Source organism: Camelus dromedarius, chromosome 12 (assembly GCF_036321535.1).
Source record: "Camelus dromedarius isolate mCamDro1 chromosome 12, mCamDro1.pat, whole genome shotgun sequence".
Taxonomy (NCBI): domain Eukaryota; kingdom Metazoa; phylum Chordata; class Mammalia; order Artiodactyla; family Camelidae; genus Camelus; species Camelus dromedarius.
This window is the reverse complement of record NC_087447.1, coordinates 1449639-1471086: the sequence shown is the minus strand read 5'-3', so window position 1 is coordinate 1471086 and position 21448 is coordinate 1449639. Positions and strand designations below refer to the sequence as shown.

The 21448-nt window shown below is 52.5% G+C and overlaps 1 long non-coding RNA gene across 2 annotated transcripts; it reads left to right on the top strand.

The window, feature by feature from the left end:
- The first annotated feature begins 42 nt into the window (after window positions 1-42).
- On the top strand, window positions 43-12157 carry LOC105106397 (uncharacterized). Of its 2 annotated transcripts, none has more exons than XR_004135636.2 (6): window positions 43-276; window positions 1067-1199; window positions 3456-3666; window positions 3799-3965; window positions 6986-7083; window positions 11185-12157. It is a non-coding gene; the product is annotated as an uncharacterized LOC105106397 (long non-coding RNA). The 2 variants fall into 2 exon arrangements; XR_004135637.2 differs by having other exon boundaries at window positions 10716-12157.
- Window positions 12158-21448: the final 9291 nt, after the last annotated feature.

Sequence of the window (21448 nt, the reverse complement as noted above, 5' to 3'; positions counted from 1 at the left end):
CCCTCGCCGCAGCGCCCCCTGGCGCCCGGGAAGACGCGCGCCGCCCGCGCACCTGGGCCGCACCTGGGCCGCACCTGGGCCGCGCCGGAGCCCTCCGCCCGCGCGCCCAGCGCCCACCGCCTGCCCCGCTCGTGCCGCAGCGCAGCCGCAGTTCCCACCCGCAGTCCCACACGCCCTCTCCGCCCCGGGGCCCAGCACACCGGCGGTCCGCACCGCGTCAACCCCACGGCCGTTCCCCTGCCCACGAGCCTGCCACCCTGGCCCCTGCTGCCCAAGGTGGGGGGCTGGGGGAGTGGGGAAGGGGTGCGTGCGTCTGAGGCCTCCCCCCTTTCCTGGGCCGCGGTGGTGTCCTCCCTTCCTAGTCTGGAACCCCACTGTCCCCTCCCCAGCCTTTCTGGCCAGCCCAGTTGGGGCCCCTGCTCTGGGCCACTCTTGCATCCCTGCGACCCCTCCCAGGCGCCCCCAGCCACCCTCCGCGGTGAGCCCACTGGCCTCTCCTGGCCTGATGCTGGCCCACTCCGCTTCCAGCCTCCCACACAGCCCTCAGCGGGGACCCTCCTCCATAGGGCTGAATCCGGGCCCACCTTCCCCCAGACTCAGGCACAGAGCAGGCAGCAGGCAGAGCTGCGGGGAGGAGGGGCTGCTCCGTCTCCTGGCCCCCTGGCCCAACTCCCCACGAAACCCTCCATCCCTTTCTCTGCCTCTTCCACCAGACTGTCTGTTCTGCTGTGCACCCACAGCACCTCAACTGCCTTTCTGAGCCGGGAGGTCACGAGGGGGAGTGTTGCAGGATGCAGGGAGAGTGGGGCCCCCGGGAAGCAGGGGGAGGCCGGGGAGCAGGCCCCCAGAGTGCGGATGGGACCCCAGGGAGGGCAGCAAGAAGGCCGAGAACAGAAGGAGCTTTGCCAGTCAGGCTGGGGAGTTGAGGCTTCTTTCAGAGAGCAGTGGGTGCCCCCGAAGGGCTCCAAGGGAGGGACAGGAGAGCTTGGCGGTGCCTTCAGGCCACAGCTGAGGACAGGAGACACTCATTCACACCCTAACTCATTCTGCTGGTGTGTCCTTTTAGGGGCTGAGGACACAGCCGCGCGCCAAGAACCACACCAGCAGATTCCTGCGTGGAACACACACTCCCTGAGTGAGACAGACAGACAGACAGTACTCCAATCACAGAGTGAGACACACTGGATTCCCTTGGAAACGTATGTGGGGAAGAGTAACAGACGTGGGACGGGGCTGCGATTCTAAATGAGGCTGTCAGAGGAGCCTTACTGAGAAGACAGCATTTTGAGTGTACTGGGATAGTATGTGCAAAGGCCCTGTGGTAGAACACATAAGCCCTTGGCCCTCAGGGACCCCGTCGCCACCCCCTCTTCACGGAAGGGCTACCCCGAGGACAGGAGTGGTGGATGGGCCCTGGGATTGGGCCCGCAGGAGCAGGGCGCTGGGCAGGGTAGTACCCACCGACCAGCCAGAGGTGACCCTGGGAAGCAAGGGATGCAGTTTGGAAAGGAAAGAGGGAGGGGATTGGGGTGACTTTTTTGATAACTGCAGCTAATTCTGAGCTGCTCTGTAAAAGCACAGTGACTCCCTCCCTGCTGTCACTGGGTGGCCCGGGCTGTAGAGGCTCACGTCACCACAAAGACCCTTCTAGAAAGGGTCAGGGCATTTCCTGGCCCGTATGAGGGTTCTGATCATCAGATTCCAGAGTGTGGGAGTGGTTTCCACACCGAGCCATTCTCCCACCCAGCTGGGTGTCCTACAGTTCAGCTCAGTCCTGACCCCACAGGGGATCGACTCAGGCCCATGAGACTGTTCCCACACCCTCCCCTCCCATGACTTCAGACCCCAGTCACAAGGCTAGGTCGTCACCTGTGCTTCTGACCGCGTAGCTATAAATCAGGGGTCCCCACGGTTGCCTCCTCAGGCTTGATTCATTTGCTAGAGTGGCTCAGAGAACTCAGAGAAATGTTTCACTTATTTGTTATAAAAAGTTTATCAGGAAGAGACTAAGGAACAGTCAGATGGAAGAAACGTGTAGGGTAGGGTCTGGGGAAGGGGCGTGGAACCCCCAGCCAGGCTGGCACCCCCCCCCACACACACACCTCTGCCTAGAACCTACCTGGCCTGCGGAGGGGAGGGTGTCCTACCCTTGCGCCCCCCTCCACCTCTCTTCCTGACTCCACTGGCCTGGCTGCCCCCACCAGCTCCTCAGTCGAAGCTGCCCCTTCATACGGTGGGCGCCCTGGGTTTCTGGGAGTCCTGCCCAGGAGTCCCCTGTGCCCCTAAATTTTGCTGGTGGCAGTCATGCTTAAGTGCCTCCTGTGTGGGTGGGATGGTTCCTTCTGATTTGGAGGTGACCCTGCATATGGTTGGTGGTCAGACTGATCACTGGCACAGGCAAGACGGCCCAGGCTCGCCCCTCCCCAGCACGCCGACCAGGTCCCCGTCCAGCTTTGAGTCTCGAAGCAGGCCAAACCCCCTGGCCCCCGAGCCAAAGGCACCTGCCGGTACACTGGGGGCAAAGGGGCCAGACACACTGAAGGGCTGTGTCCACAAAGAAATTAATCAGTAGTCCACCCAGGAAAGAAATGGGCAGCTTGATCCGGGCCGACCTGGGGTTTGTAACTGGGAGGCAGTCTTCCTGAGATCTCTGAGGGCTGTTCCAAAGAGTTAATCTGTGAATTATGCATCAGTGAGTACGTGATTCTGCTGAAGGGATACGTGTGGCCTTGCACGCGTCTTGGTAGGAGATGTTTTCAATGGTTTTCGTGTTTTCCTAAGAATAGGAAGGTGCAGGAAACTGGGTCCATAAAATTTTCTCCTAAAAACCCATCTGAGGGCTTGTTCCGCCAGTTTTCCTGGAGCGGCTTGTCCTGATCTCGGTCCCGAGCCCCGTTCCCCGTGCTCTGCGGGTCAGCGACAGCGCTGAGGATGACTTCGTCCTTGCAAAACTGGGTGGTGGGCAACATTCTTTATTTTACATCCCCTTCCCTTTCCGTCTTAATTTCGACCAAAGCCTGGGAGGCATCTCGCGACCGGTTTGTCCCAAGGCGCAAGAATGCACACTCCCAAGTCAGGCGAGGATCCCCAGGATAGGCCGCTCAGTGTGCCGCTCCCCCAGACTGTGGCCCGTTAACCAGAACCACGGGCCCCCGGGCTCCCGTCTCACTAGCCATCGTGGTCCAGCCACCGGCACCCTCCTGTTGCGTCTTCTCACATCCAGGGTCACACCATTCCAACCACTCATCTTATAGAACTGTATGTTTGATCAACGGTTTTAAGGCACCTAATCAGCGTTAATTTTCTTTGAGACTCCGTCACACAGTTGGCACTGCAAGAAACAATAATATTGTAAAATCCACAGAATATAAGCAGTCCGGCCAGTAACGTTCAGAAGGTCAGGGGTGAGTGCTGAAGCCAAGAGCTGCCATTAGGCGAGGCCCGTATCTCCGCAGGTCATCTGGCCGGGCTGTCGTGTTCCGGGCTCTATCTTTAAGGGAAATGGTGTATCGCCGTTACTCGTAAAGTTCTCGAAAGATGTCTGCACGTCCAAGGGCAGCGGTGGGTCATCACGACCTCTCACAGGACCGAGAAAGGAATGTTATCTTCCAAAGAGTTACATGGCTGACGTCAAGGGAAGAAAAATAGATTTTTATGGTTGAGCAGGTATTCCTTTCGTGGGGGAGGTCTGGTTAATGCATAATGCAGATATACAGTGCATGCCGCAGGGGAGGAGCGAGGCCAAAGGGCAGGGAAAAAATGTCATGTTTTTTAAAATTTGAAGTTTTTTTCCATCAGGTGTTTCCATCCATGTCCAGGCCAAGCACCGTGAGATCTGGCCACCCTCGTGGCCCGGCTGGAGGAGGCCCCCAGAGCCCCAGCGGGTCCCTCCCCAGGGGCTCCGGGCACCTTCGTGGGATCTATATGTCCGGCTTCCTGGAGCGTAGCGGTCACCTCTAGCCAGGGTCTGGTACACAGTAACAAAGGGTCCTCAGTGCCGGGGGAAGCCTTGCAAACGGAGGGAGGTGGGGGTTTGGAGACATGGTGTCTCATGGATTTGCATTTATACTTACTTGGTGACACGACTTCTTGGTTCATTTATTGCTCATTTGTACTTCTGATTCTGTGACTTGTCTGTTTATATCTTTTGCTCAACTTCTTTTCCTATGAGGGTGTGTTATGGGCTGAGCTGTGTCCCCCCAAATTCAGATACTGAAGTCCTGAACCCCATCCCCTCCGAATGTGGCTGTATCTGCAGCTGGGCCTTTAAAAAGGAGATTAAGGTAAAATGAGGTCTCTAGGCTGGGTCTTAATGCAATCTGATTGGTGTCCTTGTAAGAAGAGGTGATCAGGACACAGACACGCAGAGGGACGACCACGTGAGGATGCAGGAGAAGACGGCCGTCTCCAGGCTGAGGACAGAGGCCCCAGGAGGGGCCAGCCCTGCCCACGCCTGGACCTCAGACTCCCGCCTCCAGGACGGGGGACAGTCAATGTCTGTGGTTTCAGCCGTGGGCCTTGGTTTTGGTCACCAGCAGACTAATTAGGGTGTCCTTGTTTTTCCTGTGGATTTCCACGTGCACTTGATGTGTTAATTATGTTGCCCCCTCGTCTGCCATTTCTGACTCAAAGTGTTTTCCTGGTTTTGCTATTTGCCTTTTAATTTTTAAAAACAGCCCTCCACTGACGTGGAGCTGGCATGCAGCGCACAAGGCGGGAAGTCCCGGCCTCTGTGAGACCCACGGAGCCGTCCCCAGCCAGCAGGATAGTGAGCACGCCCGTCCCCCCGAAAAGTGTCCTGTGGCCACTGAGGTCCCTTCCCTGGCCCGCCCGTGCCTTCCGCCCCTCCCCCCCACCCTGAATTCTCAGGCAGCCAGTGACCTGGTCAGTTTGCATCTTCCAGAGTTGTCTGTGAGTGGAAGACTGCACAGAGTGTGCACTCTTTTTTTTAATCTGGCCTCTTTCTCTCAGAGCAGCTACTCTGAGACGCGCCCGTGCCTCGGTGGAGCGCTCCTCCTCACGGCCGCGGCGTGGATACGCGAGAGCTGGCCTGTCCATCCATCTGCTGGTGGACATTTGGGATGTTTCCAGGTTTTGCCAGTTAAAAAGAAAGCTGCTCTGTGCATTCATGTGAAAGTCTTTGTAAGGACAAACGTGTCCTTCGCTCGTGGACTTGCCGGGTCGTGTGGGAGGGGCACACACTCAGGTTCTCAAGAAAAAAGATGCCGCCAGGCGGTCTCGCTTTACGTCTGCCCCAGAGATGCTAGGGCTCCTCCGCATTCAAGCCGTCTGGGACGGTCAGGCTTTTTCACTCTGGCTGCCCTTTGAGAGTGGGGCCCGCAGTGCCGTTTCCCTGGGGCTGGCGGGTCCTGCACCTTCTGCCTGCTCGTCTGCCATCTGGGTTAGTCACGTGCCTGTCCTGCCCTGTTGCCCATTTTCAAAACTTGGGGTGCCGGTGTTCTTGTTATTGAGCCTGAGGGTTCTCTAGGTAGTCTGGGTCAGCCTTGGATGAAGTCTGTGCCCTGCCAAGATTTTTCCTCCCAGTGGCTTATCTTTCCACTCTCTTGATGATGCCTTTTGAAGAGCAAATTAAAAAAAAAAAAATTTGATGGATTTCAACCGACTGGCTTGTTTTTTCCAGGGCCTGTGGCTCCAGCACTGAGTGCCGGGGAGCTCTGCCTCGCCCGCGCTCCCCGGGGTCCCTCTGTGTTTGTATGGCTCTCCTTTTACATTTAGGTCTGTGATCCACTTTGAGTTGATTTGTGGGTATAGTTTGAAATATAAATCCAGGTTCCCCTCCTCCCGCTCCTCCCTTCTCTGTTTTCCCCCTTTCCAGGCATGTGGATATCCAGTTTGTTCCAGCGTGATTTATGAAACGCTATCACTTGTGCCCCAGATTGCCTCTGGATGGTCCTGTGACCACGAGGAAGGCAGTTTCCTTCGCTCTCCAGTCCCTGTGGCTTTTCCTCGCCTCACCGCACTAGAAGCCCCCAGACAGTGCTGGGTGGGAGTGGTGAGAGCAGACACCCTTGCCTTGTTCCCGCTTTAACTGAGGAAACACTCAGTCTTGGGTGCCCTTCATTGGTCTGAGGAAGTCCCCCTCCAGCCCTGTTGCTGAGAGCTGTGTATAAACTGTTTAGTCAGGACTGAGTGTTGAATTTTGTGAAACGGTTATTTTCCTGCATCTACTGAGGTGGTCATATGGGTTTTCTTTTTCAGTTTGTCAATACGGTGAATTACTCTGATTGATTTTCCAGTGTTGTGACCAACCCCGTGCTCCTGGGATCAAGCACACTTGGTCATGGTGTGTTACCCATGTTGTACGTTGCTGAATTCTGTTTGCAAACTTTCCTTCAGAATTTTTGCGTCTATGGTGATGAGGAATAGTGGTCTGTGGTTTTCTTTGGTTTTTGCATCAAGGTAGTGCTGACCTCCTAGAAAGAGGTTTTTGTGTGTGTGTGTGTGTGTGGAGTTTGTATACAGTTGCTAGTCTTTCTTTAACTCTTGGGTCAAATCCACCAGTGAAACCATCTTGGGCCTGAAGGTTTCTTGTTGGGAAGGCTTTAAAGAACACTTTCAACTCCTTGGTAGACACAGGGTTACTCAGGTGAGCTGTTTCCTTTTGAGAGAGCTTTGGCACTTTGTGTTCCTTGAGAAACTCATCCGTTTCAGCTAACCTGTCAAAATGGTTGTCATAAAGTCATCACACTCCGTGTTGCTCTCTTGCTTGCTCTAGAACCTGCAGTGTGTCACCTTCCTCATTCCCGATAGTGCTGGTTTTAGTTTCCTCTTTCCTGCTCAGGTTGGTTAGTGATTTATCCATTTTTACTGCTATTATCAAAGAAACAAGTTTTGGGTTGATTTTCCTAATTTTTTTCTATTGCTGTTCTGTCTCTGTTGCACAGGCTTTTCCTCCGTCTTTCTTGTTTCCTTTCTCACGCTTTCTTTAGGTTTAATTTGCATTTCTTTTCCTATTTTTCTTAAGCTGGAAGCCAGGGTCACGGATCTGAGTTCTTTCTCATCGCCCAGTACGGGCACTTGGCGGCGGAAATTTCACCCTGCGTCCTGCCGTAGCAGCTTTCGGTAAGTTCCCGTGTGTTGTGTTTTTATTTTCATTCTGTTGAGAACACTTCCTAATTTCCTTTTCGATTTTTCCTTGACTCAAGGATTATTCAGAAGGGTGTTATTTAAATTGCAAATACTTGAGAATTTTCCAAGGATCTTGCTGTTACTGAGTTAAAATTTAATTCCATTATGGTCAAAGAATATAATTTATGTAATTTGAATCCTTCTCAACCTATTAAGTCCTGTTTTATGGCCCAGAACATGGTCTGTATTGGTAAATGTTCCACGTGCACTTGGAAAGAATGTGTCTTTGAGTGGCGTGTTCTATAAACGTCAATCAAGTCAAGCCGCTTGGCAGCATTGCTCACGTCTCCCGCATTCTTGCTGACTTTCTGCCTGCTTGTCCCATTAATTATGGAGAGAGGGGTATTGAACTCTCCGACTGTAACTGTAGGTTTGTCTGTTTCTCCTTTCAGTTTTGTGAAACTCCTTTTAAATTGAAGTGTGGCTGGTTTACAGTGCTGCGTTAGTTCCCGGTGCACAGCACAGCGGTTCCGCGCTGTGTCTGTGTCTGTATCTTCCTTTCCATCCCAGGTGATTACAAGCCGTTGACTAGAGTTCCCTGCCGTGCGGCGGGGCCTGTTGTCTGTCTCTTCCGTGCATAGCACTTTGTGTCTGCTCGTCCCAAACTCCCAGGCCACCCCTTTCCACCCTGGCGACCGTAAGGTTGTTCTCTACGTGTGAGAGCCTCTTGTTGTTTTGTGAGTAAGTTCATCTGTGCCACTTTTTTTTAGGTTCCATGTATGAGTGCTATTATGTGACTTTTGTCTCTGTCTGACTGACGTCACTCAGTACGACGGTCTCCAGGTCCATCCATGCTGCCGCAAATGGCATTGTCTCCTTTGAGTTTCACCGTGTTTGGCTTCACGTGTATTTCAAAGGCTGTCATTCCGTTTAACCTATGTGTGGTTTTACATTTAAAGTGTGTTTCTTGTAGGCAGCACCTAGTCAGGTTCTGCTTTCTTAACCGTGTCTGACCACCTCTGCCTCCTAACGGGGGGGGGGGGGGGGTCTAGACCAGTCACACGTAGGCGCTCATGCACATCCTGCTTGTCCTGACTCTTTTTCCTCTGTTTCCTCTTCTTCGGTCTCCTTTTGCCTCAGCAAGGGTCCTTTGTAACCCATTGTATCTTCTTTGCTGGCCTTTCGGCTCTGACCCTGTTTTGTCACTTGGTGGGTGTTTTACGAGGTTTTGGTTTACGGCGTCAGCTTGTCACCGTTGGTCCTGACTGACTGACTTTCCTCCTCGTTACGGCTTTTTCCTGCTTCTTTGTCTGTTTGATGATTTTTGATCAGATGCCAGGCATTGTGAGTTTTCCCTTAGTTGGTGCAGGATATCTTTATATTCCTACAGATACCCTGGGGCTTTGTTCTGGGCTGCTGTTAAGTTACCTGGGCACGGCTTTGTTCTTTCTGGTCTTGTTTTTCTGACTGGTAAGGCGGGTCTGACCCAGGGCCCCATTCCGGGATTGCTGTTCCCACTGCTGAGGCAAGACCTTTCCGAGCACCCTGGGCCCCGTGCCTTGTCCACCTTTCTAGTCTGACTGATGGGAACAGACCCCATTCCCAGCCCTGTGTGAGCAGCGGGCGCTGGTCCCTCCAGCCCTTGCAGGGAACGGTTCTCTTCTGACCTTGAACAGTTTCCCCCCAGGTACATTCTGGTCCTCACTCAGCTGAGTGCTCGAGTGCTCCCTCTGCAGGGCCGCCTGTGCACGCTCCCCTCTCCGATTCTGTGACCTATGACCTCTTGTTGCCTTGGTCCCCCTAGACCCTCAGCTCTTTCTCATTAGCTCAGGGATTCTGTTGGGCTCCCCCTCAATTCCCCCGTCCTGCACTGAGCCCTGGAAATTCTCTCGAGGAAGCAAGTCGGACCATGACAGGGCTCGTCTCCTGGGGACTGTTGCAGTTCACTGCCCAGTGTCCACTGTCTGGGAAAATACGTGGTTTTATGTATTTACATATTTGTTGTTGTGCTTTTTTGATTTTTTTTTTTTTTTTGGTTGTTTCAGGCGGGAGGATAAATCTGGTTTCTGTTTCTCCATCTTGGCCAGAAGCAGATTCCACCTTTTAATTTTGGTGAACTCTCTTTGCTGTACAGAAACTTAACAGGAGTAAGGAACGAACTTCCTGAGCATCTCCCTCTGTTCCGTGAGCTCGCGCCGCCCGTGAGCTCAGAGGAGTGCTCCCCGGCGGGAAAGCGGGCAAACAGGCGCCTGCGTCTCTCTCTAGTTGTTTTTTTTTTTTTTAATGGAGGTGCTGGGGACTGAACCCAGGACCTTGTGCGTGCTAAGCACGCACTCCACCCCTGAGCTATACCCTCCCCCTTCTCCAGTTTTATTTTTAACATTTTTTTTTAACATATTGATCTCTGATTCTCCTAGCACATGTTTTGGTGTTCGGCGTGGGGTGAAAATCTCATTGTCTTTTTCTCCTTTCATATGCACGTTTCTGACTTTCTCGGCCTCCTCTGTGAGGGGCCCTGCCGCCGCCCACCTTTGACTGTGCTGCTCCCAGACCCTTCCGGTTTCGTGGCATCGTGCTGACAAACGTTGTAGCTGGAACAACTTGTCCAGCAGCCGACAGCAGGCGACGGGGGCTACGATTTACGGCCGACAGCTGAGGCCACTCTTAGGAGCTGTGCGGCCTTGGGACTCGGCTTCGCCCACTCTGAGCTTCAGGTTGCACTTCTGGAAACGCAAGTGAGGAGGGCGCTTACCTCCTTGGGCTGCTGCGACAACGACAGAAGACAGAGGGACAGCAGCTCTGCCAGCCCGCAGGTCTGCGGGAGCGCTCTGTGTGCGCCCGTGTTCCTGCCTTCACTTCTGAAATCTGCTCTTAATTTTCAACAGTGTCTTAGCTGTCCCTGCCTGCTTCTCCTCCTGTGTGAGTGTTAGCTGCGTCTTGCCAAACCCCCCGCCCTTGGCTTACCCCTCACCCCCAAATAAGCCCTATCAGAATTCTGAAAATCTGACAAACCTGTGCGTTACGCTAATTTGGGAACATCTGAGGTGTGCAAACTGCCTCCCCAAGAACGTGATGTGTTTTTTTCCCCTTTGTTTCTTTCTTTTTCAAATTTCAGTTCTATATTTCTCAGCAAACGTTCTCGTTTTCTTCTGACAGACTGAACATTTCTGAAGAGGGTTTTTGCTCAGTATTTTTATGTTTGTTTTTTTTCCCTTTTGTCTGAGAATGAAATTTTTAAGAAAATTCGACTCTATCTCCTAACCCGTGGTTGCTAGAAAATACTAGAAAACATTGATTTAAAATATGTATTTTGCATCTGGCTACTTTTCCTGAACTCTCTCATTCATTCTGAAGGCTCTTCCGCTGGCTCTCTGGGGGCCCCCAGGAATGCGGTGTTTTGGTTCCCTCCTTTCCAGAAGCTGCACATCTGATTTCCGTGCTACAGCTTTTGCATTGTCTTCAGTTTATAGACCAGGGCCGCACAGTAATGGTAAAAGCAGGCATCCTTGCTTGGTTCCTGCCTCGGGCTGCAGCGCCTCGGTGTTCCACCATCACGGGTAGATAAAGGAAGTGCTTATTTATAATTTTCTATAGTTTATTGAGCTTTTGTTATGTTTTGTTCTCAGAAATAAGAGCTGCCTTTCAGCAAATGTCCTTCCCCTGACGTTTAACAATCATGAACCGTTTAAGACACACCAGCAACATAAATAAAAATCGGAAAAACCTGCACCTACCCACCCAGCCGTTGGCCTAAGAAACCCGACACCCGACCAGGCTGTGCTCCCCGGGTGACCCCTCACGGAAGAGCCCCTCCCCCGCCGCAGGGGACTGTCCATCTGAGACGGGGACGCCTCGCACCTGGGGCACAGAACTTGTTTCCATGTGTTGAAACGTGTTATGGAAGCAACATCACCCTGTGTTCCCCTTTCTCGCCTTTCTCGCCGCTGCCCGCGCTGTGTCTGGGAGACTCTGCCAGGGGCACGTGTAGCTGTGGTCACGGTTTTGACTGTGTCCACTCCGGCCACGGATACACCTCCACGTGGCTCCCCTGGGCGAAGGTTTGGGGCGGCTCTGATTTTCTGTGATCCCCCGCAGGGACCTGGATTAGCTGCCCAGATGCGGCCGAGCTCCTCCCAGACGCCACCCCCATGTGCCTCCTCCAGGGACGTGTGAGCAGCGCCTCCCTGCTGAGCCTCGAGAGGAAGGTGCAGAGACATCAGGGACAAGGACGCCCCCCGACCTCGCTCCGGCCCAGCACCACGGATGCGGGGCCTCCTGGCATCGGGGCAGCGCACTGCGCTTAGCGCTCCTGCGCCTTTCTCGTTTCACCCGGATCAGGCCACCACTGTTTTCCCCTTGGCTTTTAGATCAGCAGCAGCTTTGAAGAGTCTCGGCTGCTTGTCTGGAAGCGGGTCCTGCAGTCGGGTTTGTGGGGCCGTGTCTTCATGATCAGACGCGGGTTGAACTTTGGGGCCAGAACGTGGCTTCCGTGGTGCCGCACCCTCAGTGCGCGTCACGCCAGGGGCGCGTGCCTGTTTGTCTCACTGTCGGTGACACGAGGAAGGACCCCTAGGCGCAGCTGTGGTCCACCAGTTTCCTCTGTTTCCAAGGCACCCTTTGAACTTTGCAAATAATGGAAGACATTTTCGCACATCGGGGTCTGGGGAAGTCATTCTGATTGAACTTGAATTTTATGCTAAATAAAACAGCCTGGTACACCCGCTTTAATTATTAAAGAAAAGGGCACATTGATCAGAAGTAAAGAATGTCCGCGTTAAAAATATAGATGAGATGCCGCCCTTCCTGGGACACCAGTGCTGGTCCTGCTTCGATGACAAGCCCCCTTCCCAGGCAGCAAGGTCACTCTGACTCGCTGTGGACGTGCAGGTCTGTGTTTTCTGAAACCTGAAGGAGAGCAGCCCTGACTTGTTTGAGGTTCTGTGTTCTGACGGGATATTAAACTGTGCCGAAACCCGTGCTGCTCTGGGGCAGCTCCTCAGGGCCATCTGAGAGGCTGGCTTCGGGGCTAGTCTGTTTGGCCCAAATAAAACTCTTCTTTATTCCTTTATAGACTGTTTACTGACTATTTCTGTTGTCATTGCCCGGTGTAGTTGGGAGGGCTCTAGAAAAACCCACCTGAGGTCACCTGGTGTCTCCTTGGGACCAGCCTTCTGGACCAGGCGCAGGCCCCTTGGGCCCCCCCCACCGCCCGCCCCTAGCCACCCCGCTTTACAGCAGCCTCCGGGTGTGCGGGGAGTTTTGCCTGAAATGCTGGGTCTCCTCGTGTGAGGCGGTGGCACCCAGCTTTGATTTGGACTGTTACCTTGAGTCGCGGCGTCCTGAGGGGGTGCTGGGCATTTCCTGGGCAGAGGGCCTGGGGGGGGGGTTTCTAGGCGGGAAAGGTCTAGAAGGAACTCTGGAGTGCACTGAGTTGGCCGGCTGTTTTTTTTTTTTTTTTTTTTTTGGAATGTGGCTTAAAATTAAGAGGACTTGTACTTCATACTAAAACGAAACTTAGAAAAAAAAAAAGTGGGAACTTGTGCTTCCAAAGCCTCGCGGTTCCCAGGTGGGCAGCACCCACCGCCACCCCGGCTGCCTCCACGGCGGGTGCGAAGCTGACCCGTGTCTGTCCCCGAAATGGCCCGGATGGGCTCTTGACGATGTTCCCAAATGGGTTTTTTGCACGTGCAGTTAAAGAACGCTAGCTTGATAAAACATCTTTTCACAATCCTGACCCCGAGAGAACAAAAGAGCTCCTAGGAGAAAGCCTGAAGCTGTAAATCCTTTTCTGTCCTTGAAATGCAAACACAGCCCACACTGCCGGAGACTCCAGCCTTGGCTCAACGTGTGGGACCTAAAACTGAAAAAAAAATAAATAAATAAAGGGGAAACTTTCAAAGCTCAAGCAGGGAAACTGTGAGATCTCTGTGTCTCTGGATGTGTACGTGCTGGGGTGTCTGTCAGAAACGCAGGCTGGCTCTACCTGTGGGTGACGGTATCAAAATTAAGTTGTAAAAGAGCTCTATTTATTTGACTTACAGTCAAATGTTTCTAAATGTAACAAAAATCTAACCCCAAATTTTAGAAGAATCACATCATCTAGGGTTAATCCTTTGTGGTACAAATACACTCACGCTGCTGGTGCGGTTCGCACGCGCCCGCGCAGCCCGCCGCGGGGGACAGGGCTCTCATTGTGCCTCGCTCTGCTGAAAGCCAATAAGCTCGTGTTACAAAATGTTGTCTCCCTGTTACGAAATTTGTCGACAAGAAATCTACCTTGATATGATGGCATTTCCACAAGTAATGAAAGAGAGAGAAACGGGATACACGTTTTTAGGGACGCTCTTCAAGAGTAATTACGTTTTATGGTCTGTCTACCTAAAGGCACTTTCCCCAGGCTTTGGTAACTTGAAACGTTAGTGTTGCTAAATCAAATGAGACAACGAGAAGTGACTGAAAACCTAGGTTATTTCCTATTAAGAGAAAACGCTAAAAGATTCATTGCTAAGCAAGTCGGCGTTTCTCTACTTTGCTTTCTTATTAGAGAAAAAGTAAAGATGTTTGAATTTATTGGACACAGGTCTTACACCACATCGAGGGAAGCAATTACACTATGAAAAAAAACGTATGTTTCTGGAAGTTATGAAATACGTTCGTAAGTCTGCCGACCAGGAAATGCTGACACGAGAAACAGTTCACAGCTGCTTGCTTCTTGGTTCTTGCTAGAGATTCAGGTTTTTTTTTCAAGGGTTCGAGTTATATCGTATCTGTAATCAAAGCTACTAAAAAAAATAAGACAATCATTTCATTATACAAGGGAAGTAGGATGTATGTTTTCAATTAAAAACAGGTATGAGAAATGGAAATGCATTTTGTTACGGGAAAGGAGAGCATTTTGAAGAGAGAGATTCAACTCTCTCTCTTTCTGGTTTACTGGGCGTGTTAAGTTACATGGGTACCATTGTAAACTGAAAAGTGCCATTAAGCCTTCTGTACGTCATGTCTGTATAAATATGCATTGTAAGTGTTCCAGAAGTCACACGCAGTTTCTGAACGTCTTCCACGCGCCGACCTAACGCGTTGCCGCCCGCAGCCCCGTGCCTCGCTCTGAGGCGCTGAGCTCCAGTGTGAGGCAAGGGCCTGCCGGCTGGTGCACAAGCAGCACCCACGGGGTCCGTCAGGATCCTGGGCCCTGCAGATAAAGGCCATTCTGCTCCTACCAAAAATTAGCCCCTCACTGTCAGACTTGCCGCCCTGATGTCCTTGTAACATGGCAACTGTCTGCTCCTAAATCAGAGAAGTGACGTTGGGTAAACGGGGGCTGTAAATTCGATCAACAGCTGGGTCTGTGGGAAACCCAAGACGGCCGTTTGGCTCTTGCTGGCTCCCTGGAAAAATCCCACTTTGTTTGTTTGTTTGTTTGTTCTGTCTGATGGGCTAAAGACTTCCAGTGCTGCAAGGCTGGCGCCCTCACGACAACAAAGAAACTGTCAGAAAATGTGTTTTCTGCTTGGGGTTCGCCTTCCACACTCTCCAGTGATCAAGGCACCCACCTCACTGGGCAAATCAGACGAGCCTTAACAAAAACCTTGCAAACTTCTTGGAATTATCAGTCACCACCGTCCTCAATCATTGGGCAAGGTCGACGGAACTAATAGAAAACCTGGACTCAGAACAAAAATTAATCACATGGCATTGAATGAACTAACAAACAGGATTATAATTTTTATGACTTTTTGTCTGAAGTATCACTGGCTTTTACTCTGTTTTCCAGATGTAAGAGACTATTTCTCCTTCAGCTAACCATGACTTAACAGCAATTTGGTAAATTGCACATTTGTAAACAGTACTGAGGCATTTATCTTTTCTCTCTACCCAAACCCTCTAGAATTTGGAAACTGGGGTTCCCAGCAGCCTTTCCAGGTGAATAAGGAGGGTCACTTTCTGGCAGATGCAAGAATCTCGAGACGATATTCTGGACCCCGAGAAGAGAGAAAGCCGCCTACCTCTGTAGAAGTCGCATGTGGAATCGAATGGCAAGTCCTTGGTGTGGCTTTCCTGGCCTTGTGCGGTCTTTTAGAGGTTCAGTCTGAGATCCTTCATAAATAGTTCAACTTGAGTTCCTTCAGCAAAGCCGATTTAAAAGAGACTGTAGCTCCAGAGAACACACACAGATGGCCAACAGGCACGTGAAAACACGCTCAACATCACTGCTCACCAGGGAGGTGCAAATCCAAACCACAAAGAGATACCACCTCACACCTGTCAGAACGGCTGCCATCCAAAAGGATACAGATGTCAGATGCTGGTAAGGATGTGGAGGAAAGGGGGGCCCTCACCTGCCGTTCATTGGTGCAGCCGCCATGGAAAACAGTGTGGAGGTTCCTCAAAACATGCAAAGCAGAGCTCCCACACAATCCAGCAAACCCACCTCTGGGTGTATACCCCAATTATACAGAAACACTAATTTGAAACGACACCTGCATCCCAGTGTTCACAGCAGCGTTATTTACAACAGCCAGGATATGGAAGCAACCCAAGTGTTCATCAGTGGATGAATGGGCAAAGAAGATGTGGTCTATGCTGTCAATGGAATACTACTCAGCCATCAAAAAGAATGGAATTCTGCCATTTGCAGCAATGTGGAAGGACCTAGAGAGCGTTATGCTTAGTGAAAGGAGTCAGACAGAGAAAGACAAATACTCTGTGTTATTGTTCATGTGTGGAATCTGAAAATAAAACAAATGATTGTGTACAACACAACAGAAACAGACCTACAGGTACTGAGAACAAACTAGTGGTTCCCAGTGGGGAGAGGGCTGCGGGGAGGGGTGAGATGGGGTATAGAATTTTAGACACAAAGTACTATGTTAAAAGTAGATAAGCAGCAAGGATACATTGCACAGCACAGGGAGGTATTTTGTGATAACTTTAAATGGAGTATAATCCTTAAAAATATTGACTCACTATGTTGTGTACCTGAAATTAACATAATACTGTAAATCAACTACGCTTCAGTGAAAGTGCCATGGAAGACCCTGTGTGTTCAGCTACACTTACGTAAATAATCAGGCCGAGTTTATTGAAACCGGATTTATTTTGCAAACAAAATGAGTCTTAATTTGACTGTATTTGATAGAAATAAGGATAATTTTAAAGAGGAAAAATTATGTTTCCGCAATATAGCTTTATGGGTCTTTGCGGTTTGGTATTTTCCGCCTAAGATTCTCTTCCCAGATGACACCTCGTTACTATGTTACATTATTATAAAGTTTAAGTGAATTGTTAGGAGGCCGTTCCACGCTTGTTTCTGAATCTGACTCCAGTGAGCAGTCTCTGGATGAAGATCAGACGCTCTGGCACCGGCACCCGGGAGGCTGCGCGCTGGAGAAGGCCTCGTTGAAGAGGCTCTCCGGCCTGGGTGGAGGACCCTTGTCAGGCGCTGTTACCAGCTCGCGCACGGGGGCGCTCCAGGGGATCAACCTTGGGGTTCATATGTCCCACTTAAACGGGGCCTCTGCGTCGGACAGACCTGCTGTGGGTACTGCCGACCTCAGACTCTCCCCAGCACGGCCGTCAGGCCCGTGTGAGGAGTAGACGCCAACATGGTGGCCAGTTGGCCCTGGCATCTGGACCAGGCCTGTCAGACCCAACCTACTAATTTCAGTTGTGCTGTTTACCAAAAGTTGGTCTCCTTATCAAAACTGAAAGTTACTGTTTTAGCTACACTTTCGCCCCAATGTCAGTGTGGAAAAAAATGTTTTTTGGTAAAGGCGTCACCAAGCATAGCTCCTGGGGCCTGTCATCAGATTCCTCGGTCAGTACAAGACTGATACAGACCCCTCATGACACCCACACCGGCCTCTCAGCCGTCCCTAACATCGCCGCTCACCTCGACTGGCCGCCCCTGGCCTGACCTTTCAGGTTCAAATTCTTCAGCAAATGAAAGTGTCCACCCCTCATCCGATACGACCCTCGGTCCTCAGGGATGGAGGAAAGTTACCCGAGGGACAGCCCCCACGCACTCTGTCCCCTACTTAATTAACAAATGTCTTAAAGAGAAAAACACAAGTAAATTATGTCAGCAGCCCCCTTGTGTCAAATACCGGACAGATGGCTTTTGGCAAGACTACAAGAGAAATGACCCGTGGTTTAACACCATGTCAGCAAAACTTCCAATTAATGAGGCCGTCCATGGGAATGCTGTGGGAGGGACTGCCTCCCTCCCCCGGGTCCTGTCTTCACGTGTGGTGCTGGAAATGGTCCACCTCCCCAAGGGCGGGCGCGCCGGTGTCTTCACAGCGGGCAGATGGATTTATGCTTACTGGGACATTCCACTGCCCCATCGTCAGGACACCAGGAAGCAGGTGAACCTCCTTTCTCTCTTTGTCACCGAGTCTGGAGGCCCAGGTTAGCAGGACTCCAGGAGACCTGGCGGCCAGGTCTTTCGGGAATCTTAACTCCTGGGGCAGGAGTGTCTGTAAACAGGCAGGTGCTCCGACGTGTGTTGGCCACCACTGGTCCGACCGCTGGAGGGACCGCATCGTGGGTTGCGGCGTGACACGTCCCCAAGCCCCTCGGCCCAGGTGCTGGGTGAGCACACGGCTGCCCTGGGCTTCCTTCCCGCCAGACGCCGCTGCCCACACTGCCTGCGGCCCATAGATCAGAACCTCTAGGGAAGCTGAGACAGCCCTAGAAAGAATTGCCCCCGAGGCAAGCTGGTTACAAGCTGTAAGAGGACCAGGGAGCTGTTCAGGTGGCTCCCTCCTGGAATAAGCATTTTTTCCACCTGCTTCACAGGTGATTGCTATTTTCATAACAGGTCCTTATCATTCTTCTCCTATCAGCCTACTCACGGCATGTCCACCGCTTGCTTTCAGCCTACTGCTAAAAACACGTGTTACAAGTTTGTGTGGAACATTCAGGGTAACTGATGAAGTGTGTCGCCTGCAGAACGTCTCCCCCCGCCCCCATGCTCATTCGCTGTGTCTGAACAGACCCGCCCCCAGCTCCCCGCGACACGGGGAACCAGGCGAATGTCTGCACCCACATAAAGGTGCGACCCAAATCAGGAGGCCTGGCACTGAGGGATGTGGCAGCCTCCGTGGGGGCAGGACCAGTCCTGGCATCAGGGGGCAGATTTTTGGATCATCAATGCTTCCTATCGAAACCTTTATAATCAGAGGGGAAACTGAGAGAAGGCGTTTGCACGTATCCAGGCGTGGGGAAGGCAGTCTGGCCCGTACGTGAGGGGACGTGAAGTTTATGCTGAAACAGCCTGTTTGTGGCCCAACAGACACACACTGTCCATCTGCTTTAATCATTAAAGAGAAGAGTATGTTGACTATGTTGTCCGTGTTAAAAATAAAGACGAAGCGCCTCCCTTCCCGGGGCCCCAGTGCGGGTCCTCTGTTGATGAAACGCCCTTCCCAGGCACCAAGGCCGCGCTGACTCACTGTGTACGTGCTGGCCTGTTTCTTCTTGAAACTCTGAAGGAATGTACGCCTGACTTGTTTGATGTCCTTTGTTCTGACAAGACATACAACTGTGCTCAGAGCCTGGCTTCTCCGGTGCGGCCCCTCGGAGCCGCGAGAGGCTGGCCGGGCCCAGGCTCCGGCGGCGGCCCGGCTGGAGCAGCGCCCCTCTCCTCCTGCGCGGGCCGCGCGTTCTGCCGGCCGGCGCCCTGGGCCGGGGGACCTGGAGACGGCGTCTCCGGTGCTCCGCCGGCTTTCCACCCCGTCGTGTCGGCAGCCAGCGATGACCCTGGCCTCCGTCAAGGATCACTGTCATGGTTGCAAATGGAGTTCTTCTGGTTCTGTCCCCCACCCCCTGTGTTTATTAGCTGCATTCTTCCATGGGGACGAACGTTCCTTCCCTCCCTGACATCTGTGTTCGGTCCCTCGATTCGGTTGGAACTGGCTCTGTGCTGGTTTAAACTGGATCTCCCACTGGCCGTGACCCCTCGGGCTCTCTCCTCTGGGTGCCGTTTGCTCCCAGCTTGGCCCTTTTTTCTGTTCAGTTGCTTGCCTTCCTCGTGCTACCCAACAGTTCCTTACAGAGCCCGACTCAGGACCCGCGGGGCGCTGGCTCCAGGGGCCCACAGACCCCCAGATCCCGGGACGCTGACATCCCCTCCGTGAAAGTCTTTGCAGATAACCTTCACACGTGCTCCCATGTACTTCAGATCATCCGTAGATCGCTCACAATACCTGACACAATGCAAATGCTGTGAAAGGAGTTGTAAATAAATGTAAATGCTACTTAAAAAGTTGCTGGCTTGCAGCAAACGCAAGTTTGGCTTTGGGGAACTTCCTGGAATTTTTTTTTCTGAGTATTTTCAACCCGAGGTTGGTCGAACCCCGAGACGCAGAGGGCTGACTGCTGACTCTTCATCAGTGATGTGTGCTGCAAATCTCTCCTCCCGAGAGACGGCTTGACTTTTCGCTCACAACTTCTTTTGATGCAGAGAGGTTTTTTGTTTTTGTTTTACTTTATTCTTGTTGACTTTATCAATCTCTTGTTTTGTGGTTTGTGGGGTTTTCGTCTCGTTTACTACGTAATGGTCCCTGACAAGATAGCTTTCTGATCAGTCTCCTGCGGTTTTTTCCTGCAAGCGCAAATGTCTTCTTTCTCAGACGGAGGGCTTCCAACGAGCAGAGCCGGCCCTCGGTGGCGGGCGGAGGGAGGACCGTGCTTACATGTTACTTACTCTCCGGGGATGTGCAGCTGTTTCTGCTGTAAAGGAACGCAGCCCACCGCCCGGTTCTGCCCACAATGCACCCCGAAAGGAATCCAGGGCGGAGATCAGGAATGAGGCGCTCCGTGCGCTGGGAGAACAGGCCGAACAGGCCCTCAGAGAGGGAGATGTTTTCAGGAGGCAGTTTATGAACCCGGGTTCTCGCATCTTTCCACACTTAGAAAAGCACCAATGTCATTAACTGAGACCTGTCCCTCGTGACCAGCAGCAGCCTCCCGGTGAGGTGCGCGCGCGACGGCACGTTCCCCTCCCCCCAAATCACGTGTACCCCGGCCCCCCGCAGCCCACCCCTCCCGGACGGTCCTCAGAGCTGGCTGAGAGGCTGTCCCCCTGGCCGAAGTTCTGAGCAAGACCCCTGAACACCGCTGAGCTCGCAGCTCTCGCGTGGTGCTTCTCATTTCAGTGCACACGGCCCACCCTCTGCCCGCGTTCTCCGGGCACCACGCCTGCCCCCCACCAGCCCTGACCAGTCAGGCTCCCTTGTGTGTGTTTGGGGAGGGGGCTCCACTCCCTTTCTGTGTCCCAGGGGCTTGGAGAGCCCAGCTTCACGTGGGGTGGGTGCCTAAGCCCAGCCCCGTTTCCTCCCATCAGGATTCTGCCTCAGTGTCAATTCCCACGTGAATCCCTGGTAGAAGGTGGTGGAGTCGCCCTGAAGCCACGGATTCCTTTAGGGGGAGGCAGCATTTTGAAGGCGCCACGCCCTCCCCTCTGGCGGAGCGGCTGCACCTCCCGGGGCGGGGGTCGCTCTGGGGTTCTCTCCCAGAACGGCGTTTTATTCTCTAAGCACCATGCGCACCTTTTGTTAGATTTATTCTTAGCAGTCGGGTGCTTTTCATGTTCCTGTTGTCAATGGTGTCTTGGAACCTGTCTCCTCGCTTCTGATTTTTCAGTCTTGTGTCCACGTGCACCCGTCCCGAACGCGTCCTGATGCTAACTAACGTTCAGGGCTGCAGAGTCTCTGGAGTGTCCTTGCAGACAGTTCTAGTGCTAGTCCCTGCCAGGGGCTGGCAGACAAGAAGACAGGGAAGCTGGCACTGCTGCCCGCGCTCCACCGTAACGGGTCGCTGTGAAGGCCGTGCTCCCACCAGGCTTTGGAGGGAGTGTCTCTCAGGCTGGGGAAGCGCCTTCCACTCTTAGTTGGCTGAGAGCCTTCATGAGCTGTGTTCTGTGTCATCTACCTTTTTTCCCTGGCCTTTAAACTGTGTGTGTGTCATAGATTGTCCCATCTCTCAGTTTTCTAATATAAAACTATCTTTGCAGTAGAGAGGACCCCTTGGTCATGATGTATCTTTCAAAATCTTAGCTTTTTTTTTTTTTTTTTTTTTTTTTGGTGGTGAGATGTTCAACAGCTGGTCCAACAACTTCAAAATGAAGTCACTCTATAGTCAAGCCTCATACTTAATACAGTAAGTCTATTTCCCCTGGGGACTGGCCGTCTTCCTGCAGTTTTCAAAGACGCAGGTGTGGGGCCGCCGCGGCGGGCTCTTACCGCCAGTTCATCTTGCTCGCGTGCCCTCTCTTTGCTTCGGTGTGGCTGGTGTCCCTCCCCTCCCCACCCAATTTTCATGCCCGATGCTGGACTGCCTTCGCAGTTCTCTTGAG